The 21,479-nt window shown below is 41.2% G+C and overlaps 1 protein-coding gene across 3 annotated transcripts in view; it reads left to right on the top strand.

The window, feature by feature from the left end:
- LNX2 (ligand of numb-protein X 2) overlaps positions 1–21,479 on the top strand; it is an 89,947-nt gene that overhangs the window by 23,961 nt on the left and 44,507 nt on the right. The window contains exon 3 of one of the 3 annotated variants that reach the window (XM_025262869.3): positions 21,018–21,161. The exons of 1 other annotated variant lie outside the window; for it this stretch is intronic. The gene's annotated coding sequence lies outside the window, so the exon portion shown is untranslated. Of the gene's footprint in view, positions 1–5,742; positions 5,787–21,017; positions 21,162–21,479 lie in introns of all 3 variants that reach the window. One more of the 3 variants, XM_025262870.3, reaches the window with a different exon arrangement.

The following is a 21,479-nucleotide window of genomic DNA, read 5'->3' as shown; positions in this document are numbered from 1 at the left end:
TATATGGTCCCTTGGTGTTGAGCACAGTGTTTGCCTTTGGTTGTAAACAATGCTGTGACGCCTCTCCTGAACAGTCCCCCACTCCGCACCCATCAGTGTGCTTCCTGGAGTGTTTGAGCTGAAAGAAGCTTAATGGATTGTCTAGCCCATAGCCCTGGTTGTTTAAAGCAGAAGGCTGGGGCTCAGACCACACTCCTGCTGAGGATGGACATTTTTTTTCTTTTTTTTTTAAATCTTGAAAGAACTTTTATTTTCAGCAGAGTATAATTCACAGATTAAAACAGTAAATGGACGTGTAAATTGGGGAGAGAGTAGGAAATTCTTAGATTTATGACTGAGAAACTCACCTGAATTATAGGGAACATATGTATATTTTGATGGAACATAGGAGAAAAGTTCACTTACAGGTCTATTTTCTTGGATACGTCTGTGATGGTTTTGGTTTGCGAACCCCTTCTTTTACCCTCTTGCCACTCTTTTCTTTTATTTCCACATCCTAAAACCCTGCGCAAATTCACTTTTCCTTTGACTGTTCTGTATCACTTGATAGAGATTTATTTCCTTTAAGAGGTTTTGTTTCAAAAGGAAATAGGTAAGGGTGGAAAAGGTAGTATTGAAATGGAGGAAGGAAAGGACATAGAAAAGGAAAAAAACGGTTAAGAAAACAAAATGTATGAGACAATTAATTAATCACATGTATGTCTCATGTACCTTCATAGGATCCTTTCCTTCTCACTGTCTTTTCCTTTAGAGTTTTTTTAGAAATAGTTGATCGAGCTTTGTTAAAAGTAGAGAGTTGTGTAATAATAACGAATCTTTAATTCTGTGTGCTAGAACTTCAATCATGTAGATTGAGTCATCCTCACAATTTATAAGTAAAAATAAATAGTATATAATTGAAAATATATTTTTGTTTAATGAATATTTGACCTTTGTTCTAATATTGTTCTGTAAACCAAAGGTTTTCATTTTATACCCATTTTAACTTGAGTGTCTATCTACTTTCCATACTCCAGTGAAATGAATTAAAATGAAAAGGGTGTACATGGAAAACAATTTATCTGGCAAGAACCACAAATAAATCTGAAGCTTTTCTTTTATTATTTCCAATTTTGATCAATTCTGTTAGTTTTCTTGAAAACTACTGTAAAACATACACAATATGTTGAAAATAGAGACTTAAAAAACTGTTTGATTAATAGAATCACAGATAGATATTCAATTTTATTTGCCAAGTACCCAGCCTAGCACAGAGTGGGCACTCAGTAAATATTTGTTAGGTGCAGTTTAATTGACTAAAGTATAACATCAGTGGCCACAAAATGCTCAATCCATTCAGAAGCAATATCCTGAGATGATAATTTGAAAGACTAGTACATTTCTCAGAAGCCAGAAATTTCCTTTTTGTTTCTGTATATGGGTAGAATTATTTAACTTGAAATAAAATAACATCTACCATTTTAACACCTTTACTTTTGAAAACCTGGTTTTCTTATACTTAACAGAAGTTATCATTGGTAATGTAATATATACTTTAAATACTTTACATAATATATATTTTTAATAGAAGTAGTTCAGTTGCTAGGTCATGTCTGACTCTCTGCGACCTTGTGGACTGCAGCACACCAGGGTTTTCTGTCCTTCACAATCTCCCAGAGTTGGCTCAAAGTCATGTCTACTGAATTGGTGATTCTATCTAACACCATCTCATCTTCTGCCACCCTCTTCCCCTGCCCTCACTCTTTCCCAACATCAGGGTCTTTTCCAGTGAGCCAGCTCTTCCCATCAGGTGGCTAAAGTATTGGAGCTTCAACATCAGTCCTTCCAATGAATATGAATAGAAGTAGTTAGGCAACATTATTGGAAATGTGGAAATTGTGGTGAGGGTGTGAATTAATTAATGTTATTGGGCTGTTGGTGATTGGGGTTAGTGCTGAGTGGACTGGAATGGTCCAAGAATAGTAACAGTAGGTTGTTGCAGTTATATCTGAGATGTAAAAAGGCTCAAAAGTTAGTGTTTGGAGGATACGGTCTTAAGGGTATAGGATAACTGGGCATGACCCTTTTGAGTTGATCAAAGATGTTCTCTTGACTATTATGCTTTTCATTGGCATGGAGAGGGTCAAAATTGGACCCTTAGTTCTCAGTAGAGACATCTTCACAGATAGAATTCCACAAATCTGGTGAATCCTTTTTATGTAAAAAGGCTAGATACAACTAAATGACCTCTTGTCACAGCAGTCTTGGGCATTTGGCCTAATTCTGGACCTTCACAGTTACTTCTCCTGCGGAAGTGGGGAGGGGTGGCTTCTGGTCACAGTCACATGCCCGGCTACTTGGGTGGTGTCCTCCGAGTGCGTGGACTTCTAGACAAAGCACTTATGGGGATAGGGAGCTTCCTGGAGTCGGAAAGGGCCATTTTCTGTGATTTCCTTCCTCTGAGATGTCTTTGTGGTCTAACCCGTCCTCTTGTAACAAACACCTCATGTGATATGTTAACTGAAATCTACCGCTTTGGAGAGAGTTTAAATGCAGACATTTTCTGTTTGGCATTTGAAGGAAATAACCCTGCTGAAGAGACTGTGAACACCCATCTGCCGCAGCCGCATGGTGCTCCTGCCGTCGGCTTGCGGGGTGCTGCACACTTACTGGGAAGCCAGGGACGCCTGTCTGCCCCTGTCCCTGTGCAGGTGCTCTTTCTTTCCCTTTTTCATTGACCAGTTTCACACTTTGTTTTTTTTCCATTAATTTGGAGAGTATGCATTGCTTCTTAAATAAACAAACAATTTTTATTGTACAAGTTATACATGGCCATCTTAGAAAACTTTGAAAACACATATAGGTAAACATAAGAAAGTCAGTCACTTGTGATGTACATCTCAGTCAGTACTGCTTTTAATGTTCTACATGCTGAGTTTTAAATTATAGAAAGGATATATTAAAGTCTAACATAGTTCATTTTTTTTGACCAGTTGGCCAATGATTTATAGTTAACTGATGTAAATGGGTATAATAGATGGCTTTAAAATCTTTAAGTAAATATTTTAAAGTGATAAATGTAATCATTCCCTATTCTAGCTCTCTGTAAAGAATCGGCTTGCAATGCAGGAGACCTGGGTTTGATTCCTGGGTCAGGAGGATTCCCTGGAGAAGGAAATGCAACTCACTCCAGTATTCTTGCCTGGAGAATCCCATGGACAAAGGAGCCTGGTAGGTTCCCAGTCCATGGGGTCACAAGAGTTGGACATGACTTGGCGACTAAACCACCACCACCCCTTAAAAGGAGGGCAGTTGCCTGAGTAGCTAAAAGAAGATGATAGTGTTTGAGGGAGAATGTTCTACAAAATCAGTAATTCACTACTCAGTAATATCATTGCTATACCTTTTTATTTTCTCCTCTAACTTTGAAATTTGATATTCATAAGTCTGAGCACTTGTAAATTATATTGTGTAAAGACTGACTCATCTATTGCCCTTTTCAATTATTAAGCACTCTACAGCTAGTATTTTCTATTTACATTTGAGTAGTTAATAGCATTTCATCTACTTTAAAAATAGTACACAGCCTAACTATGAGCTGTTATATAATTAAATAATATTTTACATATGGTGCACTGTACTCCCCCACATCGACCCAACCATATACATCTACCACACGGTGCTTTCTCATGGGTATTTTTGAACTTCTCCAGCCACTGCAAAATACAGCTAAAAGGACACAGTCAGCATCTAGGAAAGCAATAAGCATATGGTATTGAGCTATTTATACCGTGTTCAGTTCAGTTCAGTTGCTCAGTCGTGTCCAACTCTTTGCAGCCCCATGAATTGCAGCACGCCAGGCCTCCCTGTCGATCACCAACTCCCGGAGTTCACTCAAACTCACGTCCATTGAGTCAGTGATGCCATCCAGCCATCTCATCCTCTGTTGTCCCCTTCTCCTGCCCCCAATCCTTCCCAGCATCAGAGTCTTTTCCAGTGAGTCAACTCTTTGCATGAGGTGGCCAAAGTATTGGAGTTTCAACTTTAGCATCATTCCTTCCAAAGAACACCCAGGATTGGTCTCCTTTAGGATGGACTGGTTGGATCTCCTTGCAGTCCAAGGGACTCTCAAGAGTCTTCTCCAACACCACACTTCAAAAGCAGCAATTCTTTGGCACTCAGCTTTCTTCACAGTCCAACTTTCACATCCATACATGACCCCTGGCAAAACCATAGCCTTGACTAGACAGACCTTTGTTGGCAAAGTAATGTCTCTGCTTTTGAATATGCTATCTAGGTTGGTCATAACTTTCCTTCCAAGGAGTAAGCGTCTTTTAATTTCATGGCTGCGTTCACCATCTGCAATGATTTTGGAGCCCCCAAAAATAAAGTCTGACACTGTTTCCACTGTTTCCCCATCTATTTCCCATGAAGTGATGGGACCAGATGCCATGATCTTCGTTTTCTGAATGTTGAGCTTTAAGCCAACTTTTTCACTCTCCTCTTTGACTTTCATCAAGAGGCCTTTTAGTTCCTCTTCACTTTCTGCCATAAGGGTGGTGTCATCTGCACATCTGAGGTTACTGATATTTCTCCCGGCAATCTTGATTCCAGCTTGTACATCTTCCAGCCCAGCGTTTCTCATGATGTACTCTGCATATAAGTTAAATAAGCCAGGTGACAATATACAGCCTTGACATATTCCTTTTCCTATTTGGAACCAGTCTGTTGTTCCATGTCCAGTTCTAACTGTTGCTTCCTGACCTATATATAGGTTTCTCACGAGGCGGGTCAGGTGGTCTGGTATTCCCATCTCTTTCAGAATTTTCCACAGTTTATTGTGATCCACACAGTCAAAGGCTTTGGCATATTCAATAAAGCAGAAATAGATGTTTTTCTGGAACTCTCTTGCTTTTTTGATGATCCAGCGGATGTTGGCAATTTGATTTCTGGTTCCTCTGCCTTTTCTAAAACCACCTTGAACATCTGGAAGTTCATGGTTCACGTATTGCTGAAGCCTGGCTTGGAGAATGTTGAGCATTACTTAACTAGCGTGTGAGATGAGTGCAATTGTGTGGTAGTTTGAGCATTCTTTGGCATTGCCTTTCTTTGGGATTGGAATGAAAACTGACCTTTTCCAGTTCTGTGGCCATGGTGAGTTTTCCAAATTTGCTAGCATATTGAGTGCAGCACTTTCACAGCATCATCTTCCAGGATTTGAAATATTAGGACATGCTTAATAACAGGAAATGACCTGAATATGAGATAGTTTGTAGTATGAAGTAAGTGTTTAGGTGAATCCATTGGTTGATTTTTTTTTTTTTTTTTTAAGGAAAGTACAGTTTTTGAACTTCTGTATTTAAGTAAAGACCTAGGAAATATGGATAAGTTTTGTTTTTTGCAAACTAGGTTTCCTGCTAGTCAAGACTATAGGCACTCTTAAGAGTGAAGATGCATTTTGAAGTGTTATAATGAATTCTGAATATTTTTAGTACATAGGGGAAATGATATAAGGTTCCAATAATTAGAGAAAAATGTTCTGCTTAATTCATGTTTTAGTAGCTTATGTTGAACACCTATCCTAAGTTAGTTTTTTTCCCTAAAAGTGTTAAAGTGTGTGTGTGTGTGTGTCTGTGTAATTGTTTATAAATTAATCCAGATTCAGTCAGATTGTTTCTAGAAACAGAACAGTTTCTCATATTGGACTGCTAAGCAACATATTTTAAAGTTAAAAAAAATCCTAACTCAGTTCTCTAAATACAGAAATTTGAAGAAAGAAGCAACAATATATAAGTTTTGGAGGAGTGGTAAGTGACTATGTCAGATAGCTATTTTATATGTACAATTTAATTCTAAAATTTCAAGAAGTGTTCTTTCAACAAGACCATTAGATTTTATTTAGAGCTAAGATTTAAGAACAGTCAAGAATTATGGAATCTCTTGTTTCTTAGGTTGTCCTTGTTTAAATGTCTCAATGTTAGTGATAAAACCACTGAAATATTTAATGATAATTATTATCATTTCTTAAAAGTTGGAGGCCCTTATCAGGACGACAAAGAAAATACTTAAGGACAAGTTCAGGAACTGTCTTTGAGAATTCTAACAAGAATCTGCATCTTGTATTTTAAAATGGATGTTGATTATGAACATTTTTAACATTTAACATTTATAACCCTTTTTTGCAGTATGATTTGAAGCGAGTTTCCTCCTCCTGTAATCTCTCGCCTTACGTTGTATCTGAAATGGTGAATCTCATAGGTAAAATCTGTAAAGTGTAAAATACTGTAAAAGTAGGTTGAGGCAATGAATGGTGACTCTGTAGTGGCAAAGACCATCAAACGGTTATAGATATAATTGAGAGTAAGGGGCTCATCAACAAGTGAGAACGTGATTTGTTCAGTCTCTTGGTTTGGCACTTACATGTCTCACAGTAAATCTCAAAGTTGGCACCTTGGTCTGTGAGTGGCTCACTTAGGCCGTGGACAGAGTGAGGGAAGAGACTGAGCAGAGCCATCGATAGAGGTGTGTGTCCAGTTTGCAGCACTGAAGCCATGAACTCTGCTCCTTTCCCAGACCTCACCACTGGCTGCTTTTTAACGCATGGTTCCTGATGGGTTGGAGTATCTGAATGACCAGCCTAGAACAGATTAGCAGCAACAGGTGGAGAGTTTGGGGGGTGTATTTGTGTGAGGACAGGCTTTGAGGGGCGTGGCAGAAAAATGAAAAACTAAAATTGACTTATTTATAGCACCATTTATGGTAATGAATTGTTAGATAAAAAGTTATGTCTGCTCTAAGAAGATAAGGAAGTATGCATATAAGAAAAAAGAGGCCTTGAGAAATTGGTGAGGGGAGTGTGGTGTGGGGCGTGGAGAGGAGGGGATTGAGGGAGACAGGAAGGAACCATATCAGGAAGAACCCATCCTGTCAGAGAGGAGTTCCCAGCTCCCCGGTTGCTGGGAGCATGATGGGGTGAGGCATGTGATCAGGGAATGGTTTGCAGCAGCATCCAGCTAGAGCATTCATGTGGGGTAACAGAGACAGACAGATCCTGTTAAGATGCCTGATTGCTCTCCTGAAAGTGAAAGTTGCTCAGTTGTGTCCAACTCTGCGACCCCATGAACTGTATAGTCCATGGAATTCTCCGGGCCAGAATACTGGAATGGGTAGCTGTTCCCTTCTCCAGGGGATCTTCCCAACCCAGGGATCAAATCCAGGTCTCCCACATTGCAGGCAGATTCTTGACCAGCTGAGCCATCAGGGACGCCTAAGAATACTGGAGTGGGTAGCCTATCCCTTCTCCAGCGGATCTTCCCTACCCAGGAATTGAACCGGGGTCTCCTGCTTTGCACACGGATTCTTTACCAACTGAACTATGAGGGAAGCCCTGATCTCTCTCCTAGAATCAGATTTTTTTCTGGAGGGGAATGATAGAATCATAGTTGTGTAGAGATCACCTTAGTGATGGAGAGGTGAAAGGGCAGGCAGGCAGGCAGGAAATAGTCAAGAAGTCATAGGAACCTGAATTAGGACAGACACAGTGGGAATAAAAATGCTAGAAAAGGATCGGGATTTGGTGGGGCAGGCGACATTTGAGGAAATTTGTTCATTCATCCCCTCTGCGTTTCTTGAGATTAACCACATACTTTGTCTGTCAGGAGTGCTCCAAATGCCAGGGTTATAGAGATGAGGCTTGATTCTTATTGCTGTTGTTTTTTTAATTTTTATGTTATATTGGAGTGTAGTTGTTTAACAATGTTGTGTTAGTTTGGGGTGTACAGCATAGTGATTCAGTTATATCTATACGTGTATCTATTCTTTTCCTAATTCTTTTCCCATTTAGGTTATTACAGGATACTGGACAGAGTTCCCTGTGCTGTATAGTAGGTCCTTGTTGGTAATGTGTTTTAAATACAGCAGTATGTACATGTCTGATTGCTGTCTTTAAAGGGACACTTGGTCTGTAGAGAAGACCCATGCAAGCAAGCGCTTGCTCACCCCAGCAGTGAGGAAGAACACAGCGACTGTAGTAATGACGCACTGCGTAAGGGACAGGTGCGTAATTATGTTCTGGTGGATCAGGAAGAGCTTCGTAGCCAAGGGTCTCTTGAGCTGGTCCTTAAATGCATGGGGTTCTGCAGACCAGCAGGGTAGGCAAGGACATTCCAGGCAGAGAACAGCATGCTGAGGGCAGGGGTCATGCACAGAACATGTGGAATTGTGTCAGGAGAGGAAAGTACAGCAGCCAGATCCCAAGGGCGTAGGCACCAAGTTGAGACTTCGGCTTTCATTTTGTAGAAGCAGTTGGGGCTCCAAAAGAGTACTCAGCAGGGACAGTAATATCACTGGTGCTTGGATGCCAGTGTCGTAAAGCATGATGGGAGAGGAAGAAGCTTGCAAAGCCTTGAGTGATGGCTCAGGGAGCCAGTGCAGTGGATAACAGAGCAGTGGTGGGAACCGGGGGAGAGGAGGCAGGGGTAACACATTCTGGAGGTGGAATCGATAGGAACCTGGTGACCAGTGAGGGTTGGGGAGAGGGAGGGGATCAGGCAGTGGGTGAGAGACCCCGGATTCCCTGGCCCTGGTTACAGGATGCTAGGAGTCTAGAAGGGTTGTTAGCAACCACAGTAATAGTATTGGTTAGGGAGAAGTAATGATATGGCTTCTGAACATAAGTGTGAGTTAGACATACAAGAATTAGGACAGTTACTTATCTACTGGGAGACAAAAATGTTTTCATACTGCATTCCAGTTGAATTGAGTGTTATGTTTTAAAATAAACTATGCAAATGAAGAATATAGAGGCAAATCTTCATCTCATTTTGTTATATGTGAGTGTGCTCACTCACTCAGTTGTGTACAACTCTGTGACCCCACGGACTGTAGCCTGTCAGGCTCCTCTGTCCATGGGATTTCCCAGGCAAGAATACTAGAGTGGGTAGCCATTTCCTCCTCCAGGGATCTTCCTGACCCTGGGATCAAACCTGTGTCTCCTGCATCTCCTGCACTGGCAGGCAGATTCCTTACCACTGAGCCCCAGGGAAGCCCTCATCTTGTTATAGAGGAGGGGTTAAGAGTAGTGGGGGAATTTTTAAAGAGGAAAATGAACGCATTCAATTACATTAAAGTTGACAACTTTTTAATGCCTGTAGACAACTAAAAGCAAATAGGAGGAAAAGTAGTTATAATAATGTGATAAAGGATTGTTATCTTAATATATTGTTCGTATCAATTGAGAAAAACACCACTATTCAATAGGAAAAAAATGAGGCCAAGGATATAGAGGCACTCCATAGAGAAATAAGTATAATAATCATAAATTTAACTAGACTCAAAGAGATGCTAATTAAAGAAAAAATGAGGTGTTATTTTGTATTTCAACTGTCAGATTTATAAACGTTTAAAAAATAAAAGTAATCAGGATTAGAAGACTCTTGAGAGTCCCTTAGACTGCAAGGAGATCCAACCAGTCCATCCTGAAGGAGATCAGTCCTGGGTGTTCATTGGAAGGACTGATGTTGAAGGTGAACCTCCAGTACTTTGGCCACTTAATAGGAAGAGCTGACTCATTGGAAAAGACCCTGATGCTGGGAAAGATTGAGGGCGAGAAGAGAAGGGGACGACAGAGGATGAGGTGGTTGGATGGCATCACCGACTCAATGGACATGAGTTTGGGTGAACTCCAGGAGTTGGGAGTTGGTGATGGACAGGGAGGCCTGATGTGTTGCGGTTCATGGGGTCACAAAGAGTTGGACATTACTGAGCGACTGAACTGAAAACTGAAAAGAGTTTGGGAGAAGTTAGCATACTAGGGCTGCTGCTGCTAAGTCGCTTCAGTCGTGTCCGACCCTGTGCAACCCCATAGACGGCTAGTAGGAATCAAAATTTTGTTCACCATGTTGGAGAGCAGTTTAATGAAGTGAATCAGAAGACTTTTTCTCTTGGCCCAACAATTTAAATTTTTTAGAGTTTGCCTAAAAAAAAAAAAAAAATCGGACAGCTGTCATAAAAGAGTGATATGTAGTAAGAAAACCAGAGCCGAGTGGCATAATGTAGACAGCGGAGCAAAGAATTTCAAGGAGAGGGAAATCAATGATGGTGCAGAGAGAGCAAGTACAATTCAGAACTGGGAGGTGACCATTGGAGTTGGCAGCCAGTCACGACGACCATGAGTGGAATCAGCCTCAGCACTCGGAGAGGGTAGAGGCCCTTCGGATCAGGAAATGGAGACTGCAAGCATGGTCGTGTATTTCAGAAATATTGGAGGTGAAATGAAGGTGGGGAAAAGGGTAGTAACTGTAGGGGAGTATTTTGTTTTCATTGTTCAAGTTATTGAAATGTAAACTTCTTTTATGTGGAAGGGAAAACATTAGAAGAGGTTGAAGAAAGATGAAATAAGTGACAAAGGTTGCCAAAAAGAATGGAATATTGAGCCCAAGTGAAGGAGAAGTCTGACCCAAGAAGGAAGTAACTAGGGATGTGTAGGTGCAAATAATGAACTTGTACGTCTTTGTTAACTATTGAGGGGATCCCCAGTAGAGTCTCAGTTCCTCCCAGGATACAGAATTTCCCTTTCTTATATTGCACAGTTTCTCAAAACGATTGTCGGTGCTCTCATCCCTCTTTTCCAGGTGGTCTCTTGAACTCTTTCCCAGGAAGCATTTCTGGGAAATGCCTGGTCCACCAAACCCCTGTCGAGGTCACTGGTGAATGCTGTGTTGCTAAATCCCATGCTTGATTAATTATCAGTCCTAATCTTATTTTACTTGCCTCTCACATCTTACACAGCTAATCTTTCCGTCCTCCTTGAAATACTTTGTACATTTGGTCGGCACCACGCTCTCCTGATCTTCTGCACTGACCACTCCTGCTCGGTTTGGTTCCTCCTTCTCTCCCAGGCCTTACCATACCGAACATGCCCCATGGCCCAGTCCTCAGACCCCTTCTCTTCTCCTTAGACTAATCCACTCCTCTTTGGTGATCTCTCCCAGTTGAATGGCTTTCTGTACCATCTACACACTGATGCTTCCTAAATTTATATCACCAGCCCAGTCCTCTCGCTTGAACTGGACTTGTATACTTAACTGCCTACTCTGTGTGTCTACTTAGAGGTCTAACAGGCATTTCCAATAGAACCTGTTTGAATTTGGCCATACCCATTAAACCTGCTCTCTTACAGACTTTCCCATGTCAGATGTGTTAATTCTGTCTTTCCAGTTCAGACCAAAAGCCTTGGCATCATCCTTGACTTCTGCCACCGGCAGCCCACACACACATTTTATTCATCAGCAAATCATAGCAATCTGCCTTCAAAGTAGATCCAGAATTGGGTCACTTCCCACTCTCTACTGTGTGCACCCTGGTTCAGTCCACTGTCATCTCTTAGAGTATTTTAGTAGGTTCCTGCTTGCTTCTGCCTCTGGTCCTTTCAGATTATTCTCAGCGTAGCAGCCAGAGCGATCCAGATTTTTATGTATGTAAAACTACATAACATGTAAAAGTGACCCTCTGTTAGGGTCTGCTGCGTTTCCTTCTCTCTGCTTGTGTCTCTCATCCACACGGGCCTCCTGACTATTCCCTGGACATACCAGGCACCTTGTCAGCTCGGGGCCTTTATCCTTACTATTAATAAGCCACATAGTTAATATCTGGTATAGAATGTTTATGTCTATAATAAATGTTCTATACCAGATATTAACTATGTGGCTTAGTGGCTTTCTAGTTACATCCTTGTGGCGTTAACTCAGGTGTCACCTTCATAGTGAGTTTTTCCCTGATTACCCTGTTTAAAAAGCCCTCCTTCTCCCAGTATTTTATTTATTTTGTGTGTGTGTTGTCTGTCTTCTCCCCAGCCCCCACCCAGAATGTAAACTTCACAAGGGAAGGGATTTTTGTTTTTGTTCAGGGCTGAATGCCTGGCCCTAGAACAGTGCCTGGCTCATAGAAGATTCTCAGTAACTCCTGGACAGACAGACAGACGGATGAAGGGATGGAAAGGAGGGAGGAGGGGAGATTGAAAAGGAGGTTGGGATTGGAGGTTAGGGAGATGGAGATGAGTAGTTTGCTTTTGAATATTTTGTTTGTTAAAGTTTCCTAGTGGAAATGTCAGAAAGGCAGATAATAACTACAAAACATGTAAAACCTGGGATTTTGTTTGACTCTGTTTCTGAAACTTGGGAAACTAATGTAATTTAGGGTGCATTGTTGATCATCCTAACACAGCACAGCCCCTTAACAGTTGCTGGCTTTATGGCACAGACATTTCCCGTCATGTGATGTAGGCAGTTGTACTTTGGAGGGTGGTTTTATCTGTGACACAGCTGAGTCTGGACCAAGAGTCTCATCACATGAAGATATCCCTTTTTATTTTTCTCAGTATTGGAACTGTCTTTAACTCAAAGAACTCATTTTAATCATTAGAACGACCTCTGGGAACACACGAGAGTCATTCTGGATACACACCAAGGCCAGCAAGGCTGTGGTCCCTGTGCCTGACACCGTGGCATGTCACCTGGTCCTGAGAAAGTACCAGATCTGGCCACTCAGTGATGGTCCTTTGAGTCTGGTCCAGAGTCTGGACCAGTCTTGTCTTGAGCTGATCATTCTTGTATGTATTGAAGTATAACTGGATAACTGGGACAAACTGAGCATCTTAAATAGCATCTATTCTTTTAATTATCAATGTCCCTAAATGAGCTTAGAAAGCTGGAGCATTTAAATTTCTTATATCTTGCTCACAGTTAAGATAATGAAGCCTGGGAATCTTAATTATTAGTAATACCACCACCATAAAACCTATCCTGTCTGTGATTTAGTTCCATTTCATTTATTTTATTGTGTGGGCTTGATCACAGAGGAGTAAGTGTCCTGCTGATTTCTTTGCATTTATCGAAGAAAGTAATGCTGAAGAGTTTGTCCTTTTTCTGTAGCTTCAGATGTTTCTTTAATGGGAAAATACGAGATTAACTCTGGAGCAAAATCTGCCATCTAAAACCATGTGTTTATACTACTGACAATTACCTACACTTGTCTTTAAAAAAAAAAAAAAAAGACAAGCTAACTGTATTAGTCCTTCAGATAGATGTACCTGTGTCTCCTAAATGGCATTTTTCTGGGAGCCAGGAAGAAGTTATTTTTGTCTTACAGCACTATAGCATCAGACGTTGTAGCACCATAATAAACATAGGGAGATGTCCAGTTCTATATCTAGCCCTCCTCTCTTGTACATAGACTTGTCTGCAAAAAGAGAAACTTTCAGGTCAGGAGATAAGTGTCTGGTACTATAAAAATCAAACAAAATAAAAAAACAAAAAAGAAACTCAAAAAAACCTCCTGATAAGCTTTGGATTTATATCATCTTTACAGTAATTACAGCGCTGCTGCTGCTGCTGCTAAGTCGCTTCAGTCGTGTCCGACTCTGTGCGACCCCGTAGACAGCAGCCCACTAGGCTCCTCTGTCCCTGGGATTCTCCAGGCAAGAACACTGGTGTGGGTTGCCGTTTCCTTCTCCAATGCATGAAAGTGAAAAATGAAAGGGAAGTCGCTCAGTCGTGCCCAACTCTTAGCGACCCCATGGACTGCAGCCTACCAGGCTCCTCTGTCCATGGGATTTTCCAGGCAAGAGTACTGGAGTGGGGTGCCATTGCCTTCTCCGAATTACAGCGCTGGGTAACAGTAAAGAAAAATGTTTGTCCTTTGGGAACAAATGTGTGCTCAAGCACATTTCTAGAATCATGGAATGAGGGACCTGTAGGTAACTTAGAGCCTGTCTGGTGTGGCCCACTGGTCTGTAGGGAGAGAGAGGGGAAGCCTAGAGAGGAGGAGGGCTGAGCGGGACAGCCTGGTTGCTGGTCTCAGAGCCGAGCATCAGATGCTTTCCTCCTGTGACCAGTCTAGTGGAAGGAGCCCGGGCCACCCAGCAGCCAGCTGTCCGCTCTTATCTGCGTTGTCCCTTACAGGCCTTAATCTACTCCGAAGTTTGTGTTACAATGCCTTGTGGTCTGTGGGAGGGTTTTCTGGGAGTGTAACATTTTTAGCCTCACACTAATCCTGTGCCATAAGCAAGATGCTATTTCTAACAAGAGGAAGTTGAGGTTTATAAACTTCTAATTGCTGTGCCATGTTATGGTGTCATGTTGCTAGTGACTGGTGGGTGGAGCCAGATTTCAAACCTCCAGCAGTGCTCTTTCTGATGCCCTTGGCTTCCTTGGATCACAGAGTTGATGGAGGAGTTCTGGTCCACACTTAAAGAAATTAGGGACTGAAAAGACCTGGAAAATAAGAATTTTATCAATCACTTGAGAACAAATGTTTTCTAAACTTAGTGCAAGAAGATAAATGTTTGAAAGTTTTCACCCTTAAGAAGAAAATCAATCATTTAATTTATTACAATTAGAACATTTGCCTTTGAATGTTATATTGTTGTTGTTCAGTTGCTCAGTTATGTCTGACTCTTTGCAACCCCATGGACTGCAGCACACCAGGCTTCCTGTCCTTCACTACCTCCTGGACTTTGCTCAAATTCATGTCCATTGAGTCAGTGATGCTGTCTAACCATTTTATCCTCTGTTGTCCCCTTCTTTTCCTGCCCTCAGTCTTTCTCAGCATCAGAGTCTTTTCCAGTGAGTCAGCTTTTCGCATCAGGTGGCCAAAGTATTGAAGCTCAAGCTTCAGCATCAGTCCTTTCAATGAATATTCAGGGTTGATTTTCTTTAGGATTGACTGGTTTGATCTCCTTGCAGTTGAAGGGACTCTAAAGAGTCTTCTCCAACACCACAGTTTTAAAGCATCAATTCTTCAACGCTCAGCCTTCCTTATGGTCTAACTCTAATATCCAGACATGATTACTGGAAAAACCATAGCTTTGACTTTATGGACCTTTATCAGCAAAGTGATGTCTCTATTTTTTAATGCACTGTCTATGTTTGTTGTATCCTAGGAGCAAGCGTCTTTTAATTTGGTGACTATAGTCACCATCCACAGTGATTTTGAATGTCATAATAAATAAGTATAAAACTATATCCAGCTGGTAAACATCACATGCAATAAAGCTAAACCTATGCAAACTGCTTCCCCTCATACACCCCCACCGCGTCATTTCTGTAGTGTGCGACTCCTGAATTTGTGATGTCTTTAAGATGTTAGGCAACCATCTTGGTCAGCTGGTGCTGTGCTGAGCTCTGCTGTGAAGCTGTCACGTGTTGTGGGAGTGTGTCTTACCTGTTTGGAAATGTTTAGTGTTCCATATGGTGTGTTTCCTTTTTGAAATAGTTTTATATCAGTTCTGTTTTAAAATTACTCTAACATCATTTAGTATAATTTTTAGAAGTATAACTCTCTGAGCCTACAGGAATTGTGTAGGTAATCGGTCTGGTTTTTGCATTAGAAAAGTTTTCATAGCTTAGTGGTTCAAAATTAGAAGAACTAAAGGCAGAAGGATGTTTGAAATTTGCAAAGTCTTTGGCAGCCACAATTTACCTCCTTTTTATAAAATACTTAGGAGACTATTAAAGTTATCAAAGAACAATAACAGTTGTCAGGACCAGAAGATAAATACAACATATCAGTAAGTATTTTATTGTGTATAAAAAGATATAAAATCATGAGAAGGATGGAGCAAGATTTAAACTCCATGTGTGTGTGTATGTGTATGGTCAGTTACTCTTTAAACAAAGCTGGTAGTACACAGACAAGAAGCCAAGATACCAGAATCTCTCTGTAATTCCAGCATCTAGTAGACTCGGGATAAACATGTGGTGAATGAAAATGAATTGTGTAGTGACCTAATTACCCAGCTGGCATGGAATTCAGAGCCTAAGTTTCATAGCCTCCAGCATTTTTTTCTTAGCTTATTAATTTTCTAGCTTACTAAATAGGGTACATCTAACTACAAGTAGCATCTTAAGAATTTTAAAATGGTTTTTCAGGCATTTCTACTTCATAAAAAGGAAAAAGGAGGCATATCACTGAGTGTGCTGAATCACACTTTTATGTTGACAATGAGAGAATTATAAATTACAGATGTGGAGTTGTTGGAAACTGGTATTTGGGTTTTTCCTCATGTCTTGCAGTAGGAAATAAATTTTAATTAATTGAAGAATAGACTTTCTGTTAGGGTCTCATAGAATATGCAAAGTACTCCGTACGTACAGAGAAATATCCAGACACACATCTTTAGGGTAGAAGGCTCTGGCGAGAGAGCTCCATTCTAGGACAGGCAGACTTATCCAGCATGCACTCACCTCCAACATCTTGCCTTTTTCGATTTTTGTCTTTTTAAAAAGTTGTGTTGGTTGCTGACTGGGAGCTCTTCTTATGGAAGAGGGTGTCAGAACCCTTCAGTACTCTGTGCCACATGTCCACGTGTGACCCAGGACACCCTGTGTTCAGTGGGTCTACAAGGCCAAAACTGTTTTCCCAGGAACGCTAAGATGTTTCCTTCCCTTTTCACTCTGTCTCTCATGAGGGTCCAGTAGAGTTTCCAGAGGAAACTTGACAGGTGAGCTCACAAGACTTCAGATCTGCAAAATACATGCTTCATAAACAGGGCCTCCCCTCACTGTGTTCTTTAATTTTGAAAAAAAGTTATTTTTCATAAAAATGTTAATGTGTAAAAGTGAGCTTTATTGTTTTATTAACAGATGAATAAACATAAACATTTTAATTAACTTAGTTGCATTGTCATTTCAAGAATGTTATATACATGGAATAATAGAGTATGCAGCCTTCTCAGATCAGCTTCCTCACCCGCATAATTCTCTAAGGTCCATCCAAACTGGTGTGCACGTCAGTAGTTCATTCTTCTTTACTGCTGAGCTGTGTCATGTGGCGTGTCACCTGTTGAAGAACACCTGGGTTGTTTCTGAATTGGGTTTATTACAGATAAGGCTGAACCCGTATTTGAGCGAACGTAAGTTTTCATTTCTTTGAGATAAATGTTCAGGAGTGCAGTTGCTGGATTGCATGGTAGTTTTGGAGTTTTTTTGGAAATAGCCAGACTTGTCCAGGGTGGATAAAGGGATCCTTAGGTGTGAAAGGTTGACAACTGCGGCTTTATACAAAGTTAGCTGTGTGAGCTGATATGTAACATAGACAATACAAGAAGATTTTGTGGTATTGATATCATCAAGCCAAAAAAAGAGGCAATTTTTCCTTAGACTTTTGAAGATTAAAGGAAGTAATACCTTATTCCTAGTGTGTTTATGGTCATAGTGCAGGGTCCAGTATGTTGACTACTTGCAGTACCACAGGTTAATACAAGATTTTCTCATATATTTACATAGTTATGTAATAGTTATATAAATCTCAGGACTGTACTTCAGGCTCAGTCTCAGTTTTTTTATTGCATAGTATGTGCTGACACATGGGAATACAAGAGAGAAAGCAGATACTGTCTTTACCCTCCAAGAGGTGAGAAGACAGCTAAAAGTGTGAAAGTGTTAATCGCTCAGTCGTGTCAGACCGTTTGCAACCCCATGGACTGTAACAGCCCGCCAGGCTCCTCTGTCCATGGGATTTTTCCAGGCAAGAATACTGGAGTGGATTGCCATTTCCTCCTCCAGGGGATCTTCCTGACTCTGGTCTCCTGCATTGCAGGCAGATTCTTTACCATCTGAGTCACCAGGGAAGCCCAAAGACAGATAAACAAGCATGCAAAGGTAGTAACTGCTAAGAGGAAGGCGTGTGTACAGAGCAGCAGGAACAGGAGGGCAGGCCGTGGTCCTGAGAGCAGGAAGGAGCCTGATGGGATCTGACAGGAGGTAGAGGCAGAGCTGAGACAGGCAGAGCTGAGACAGGAGAGGTTTTCTCAGCTATGTCAGAGGAACCGGTGACGTGTTGTGTCCTGTCCCACCCCAGCCATACTTTCGTGCTAACTCTTACCTTATCATCTTTTATCCTGGGCTGGATCGTCCAGGTTAGGGCCAATGAGGACCCTTTCAGCCTAAATGAAAAGTAACAGTAAGAGAAATTATCTGAATAACATAGTTTGGGAGTGTGCAGATTAACTGAAAACTACTCTCCATCTGAGTTTCTAAGATGTACCAGGATAGTCTTGTCTCATAAACCAGGAACAGCAAGCATATTAATAGTGACTGGAGTTAGGTGGTAAACAGTCTTATAACTCCCTCTCCAGTGCTATTTAAATGTGTTGTAATATTCCCAGCCAGTTTAATAGCATCCATCTATTTACTTCAGAGAATATAATCAATCTGATTTCAGTGTTGTCCATCTGGTGATGTCCATGTGTAGAGTCTTCTCTTGTGTTGTTGGAAGAGGGTGTTGGCTATGACCAGTGCGTTCTCTTGGCAAAACACTATAATAGTGTTTTTGCCCTGCTTCATTCTGTACTCCAAGGCCAAATTTACCTGTTACTCCAGGTGTTTCTTGACTCCCTACTTTTGCATTCCAGTCCCCTGTAATGAAAAGAACATCTTTTTTGGGTGTTAGTTCTAAAAGGTCTTGTAGGTCTTCATAGAACCGTTCAACTTCAGCTTCTTCAGCATTACTGGTTGGGGCATAGACTTGGATTACCGTGATATTGAATAGTTTGCCTTGGAAATGAACAGAGATCATTCTGTCTTTTTTGAGATTGCATCCAAGTACTGCATTTCGGACTCTTTTGTTGACTATGATGGCTACTCCATTTCTTCTAAGGGATTCCTGCCCACAGTAGTAGATATAATGGTCATCTGAGTTAAATTCACCCATTCCAGTCCATTAGTTTGCTGTTTCCTAGAATGTCGATATTCACTCTTGCCATCTCCTGTTTCACCACTTCCAATTTGCCTTGATTCATTGACCTAACATTCCAGGTTCCTATGCAATATTGCTCTTTACAGCATCAGACCTTGCTTCTATCACCAGTCACATCTGTAGCTGTGTGTTGTTTTTGCTCTGGCTCCATCCCTTCATTCTTTCTGGAGTTATTTCTGCACTGATCCCCAGTAGCATATTGGGCACCTACTGACCTGGGGAGTTCATCTTTCAGTGTCCTATCTTTTTGCCTTTTGATACTGTTCACGGATCAAATTGCCAACATCTGCTGGATCATCAAAAAAGCAAGAGAATTCCAGAAAAACATCTATTTCTGCTTTATTGACTATGCCAAAGCCTTTGACTATGTGGATCACAATAAACTGTGGAAAATTCTGAAAGAGATGGGAATACCAGACCACCTGACCTGCCTCTTGAGAAACCTTTATGCAGGTCAGGAAGCAATAGTTAGAACTGGACATGGAACAACAGACTGGTTCCAAATAGGAAAAGGAGTACGTCAAGGCTGTATATTGTCACCCTGCTTATTTAACTTATATGCAGAATACATCATGAGAAACACTGGGCTGGAAGAAGCACAAACTGGAATCAAGATTGCTGGGAGAAATATCAATAACCTCAGATATGCAGATGACACCACCCTTATGGCAGAAAATGGAGAAGAACTAAAGAGTCTCTTGATGAAAGTGAAAGAGGAGAGTGAAAAAGTTGGCTTAAAGCTCAACATTCAGAAAACTAAGATCATGGCATCTGGTCCCATCATTTCATGGCAAATAGATGGGGAAACAGTGGACACAATGTCAGACTTTATTTTTTGGGGCTCCAGAATCACTGCAGATGGTGATTGCAGCCATGAAATTAAAAGACGCTTACTCCTTGGAAGGAAAGTTATGACCAACCTAGATAGCATATTCAAAAGCAGAGACATTACTTTGCCACCAAAGGTCCGTCTAGTCAAGGCTATGGTTTTTCCTGTGGTCATGTATGGATGTGAGAGTTGGACTATAAAGAAAGCTGAGCACTGAAGAATTGATGCTTTTGAAGTGTGGTGTTGGAGAAGACTTGTGAGAGTCCCTTGGACTGCAAGGAGATCTAACCGGTCCATCCTAAAGGAGATCAGTCCTGGGTATTCATTGGAAGGACTGATGCTGAAACTGAGACTCCAGTACTTTGGCCACCTCATGTGAAGAGTTGACTCATTGGAAAAGACTCTGATGCTGGGAGGGATTGGGGGCAGGAGGAGAAGGGAACGACAGAGGATGAGATGGCTGGATGGGATTACCGACTCGATAGACATGAGTTTGGGTGAATTCTGGGAGTTGGTGATGGTCAGGGAGGCCTGGCGTGCTGTGGTTCATGGGGTCACAAAGACCCCATGGGGTTGGACACGACTGAGCAACTGAACTGACTAATCTGTATACTGTGTTCCTGGAATACTAGATACAAATAATGTAGCTTGTGAAGATACACATTTTGCGACATTTTGTCTTTATGTTTTGGAGAGTATTTAAAACTAGTATTTAACTTGTATTTTAATATTTCAGATCCTGCTCATAGAATATCTGAAATCAAAATTAAACATGGGCATATGCTTCTGTATGTATAAGTGTATTTATAGCCACCTAACTAGCAGGAGTGAACAAACATTTTGTTACTCAGTTGGTCGCTCCACATTTACGGAGGTTCACCCCTGTGGGAGGCCCAGGTTGTGAGGAGCTCACAGTTAGTGAGGGATGGCAGTGTGAAATGCTGTAAGAGCCATTATCATGGACTTGCTCCCAAAGTAGAATTAAGTCCTGGGCTGTAAGGAGAGGAGTTGGGCTGGGGGTTGGCAAAGCAGGCTCAGGCTCCCTGGTCTTCACAAAATTCATACACTAAGACTTTCATGAGATACCTTTCTTCTTTCATGTAATTACTTAATGTTGTTCAGTTGCTAAGTTGTGTCCATCTCTTCGCAATGCTATGGACTGTAGCCCACCAGGCTCCTCTGTCCATGAGATTCTCCAGGCAAGAAGACTGGAGTGGACAGCCATTTCCTCTTCAAGGGAATCTTCCCGCCCAGGGATTGAACCCACTCCTCCTGCATTGCAGGCAGATTCTTGACCACTGAGCCACCGGTGGTAGCCAATTACTATTGGGTTATTTTGAAACAAGAAGGAACTGGATTTATTTTCCTTCTCTCTTACTAAGTAATTGTAAGTTGTGTGGCTTTGAGCCAATCATAAAATCTGTCTGAACGTTTATTCCTTTATCTTTGATAATAGTAGTGAGAGCTCATATCTGAACAGCACATATTACGTGCCTGTTTGTTCTGTGTATCACCCCTCTGAGATCGGCACCGTCACTCACCTCATTTTACTTGTGAGCAGGAAACAGCCACAGAGAAGTCCAGTCAGGCCACAGGGCTGGTAAGTGACTGAACAAGGGTTTGAACACCTTGCAGACTGGCTCCAGGGTATATGTACTCTTAACTTTCTAGGGTCTATGGTCTTGACACTCTCTAATCCATACTTACATGAGCATGTTAGTGATTTATCCCTTATAAATTTTCAATTAACATTCGTGTCATGGTACCATGGAGGTATTTCTGGGCTGGCTGTGATGATGCAATTGTTATTTGGAATTTTAAATGGGAGCGTGTTATTTTTCCTCATGAAAAGGTTTTGTGATAAAATAAAAATAAAGAACTAAAAGTTATTTAGAGATTTAGCAAATAACTAAAATAT

The sequence above is a fragment of the Bubalus bubalis genome, chromosome 13, assembly GCF_019923935.1.
Source record: "Bubalus bubalis isolate 160015118507 breed Murrah chromosome 13, NDDB_SH_1, whole genome shotgun sequence".
NCBI lineage: Eukaryota > Metazoa > Chordata > Mammalia > Artiodactyla > Bovidae > Bubalus > Bubalus bubalis.
The sequence above is the reverse complement of the archived record's forward strand: the minus strand, read 5'-3'. Positions and strand labels throughout refer to the sequence as shown.